Genomic DNA, 1,097 nt, shown 5'->3' on the forward strand with positions numbered 1-1,097 from the left:
CGCCCCGACAAGGCCCCGCCCCTTAACCCCCGCGCCGCCGCCGCCGCAACCAGCACCCTGGACAGGGCGGCCACGCCGCGCATGCGCGGTGGCCTCGGCGCGGGCCGGTCCTGCGCGGAGCGCCGCGACCACGGGACCTGCACGGGGCCGTGCATGGGAACCTGCATGGGAACCCGCACGGGAACCTGACCGGGAACCCGCACGGAACCTGCATGGGAACCTGCATGGGAACCTGACCGGGAACCCGCACGGGATCCTGCACGGGAACCCACAATGGAACCTGACCGGGAACCTGCACGGCAACTCGCATGGGGCCCTGCACCGGACCCTGCAGGGTCCTGCACGGGAACCTGCACTGAACCCTGCACGGGAACGCGCACGGGGCCCTGGCCTCGCTGCGACGCTCTGGCGTTGCGCACACGCGGCCCGTGCAGGCCGCACACTGCCCGGGCGCGGGGCGCAGTGCCCGGGCTGCACACGCAGCCCCACGCGTGCAGGACGCAGCGCGGGGCAGCGCGCGCTCCTGCCCTCCCGCAGCCGCGCCGGGCCAGGCCGCGTCCCCCCGCTCCCCGCCGCGCTGCGGGGCTCGGCCCGCGCTCGCCTCCGAAATCACGCACTTCCCTTCACCCTGCCTCAACTTCCCCACGCCGCAGCACGGCCCGACCGCGGCGGCGCCGGGCGCCCCACGCATCACCTGCAGCCGCCCCAGAGGGCTGCGTTGAGGAAGAGGAGGAGGAAGAGGAGGAGGAGAAGCGTGCGCACGTCCCCCGGAGCAGCTCCCCGGCAGGGCCGGCCGCGAGCAAAGCGCTGCCGGAAGCGCCGCTCCCCTGGGGCGCCGGGCGGCGCGGCCGGACCCAGCCGCAGTGCTTCCCGCGTGCCCGTGTGCGGGGCCGCCGGGGCAGCCGGGGGCAKGCCGAGCAGCGGGGGCTCCCTCGGCGGCCCCCGGCCCCGCTCTGCCCTCGCTCACCTGGCTCCGGTGCTCAGGACGCGGCTCTTCTTCAGCACGGCCGCCAGCATCCCGGGAGCCCCCGCGCTGCCCGGCCGCGCTCAGGGACACCGGGGCATCACGGGCGCCACGCGCCGCCCCCGGCGCTGCC

The 1,097-nt window shown here is 77.0% G+C and overlaps 1 protein-coding gene across 1 annotated transcript in view; it reads right to left on the minus strand.

Annotated features, from left to right (window-relative positions):
* Positions 1 to 1,097, minus strand: part of LIMK1 (LIM domain kinase 1) — a 9,543-nt gene that overhangs the window by 7,503 nt on the left and 943 nt on the right. The gene's annotated exons all lie outside the window — the stretch shown is intronic.

This window comes from Nothoprocta perdicaria, unplaced genomic scaffold, assembly GCF_003342845.1.
Source record: "Nothoprocta perdicaria isolate Ctin4 unplaced genomic scaffold, notPer1 scaffold_66, whole genome shotgun sequence".
Lineage (NCBI taxonomy): Eukaryota > Metazoa > Chordata > Aves > Tinamiformes > Tinamidae > Nothoprocta > Nothoprocta perdicaria.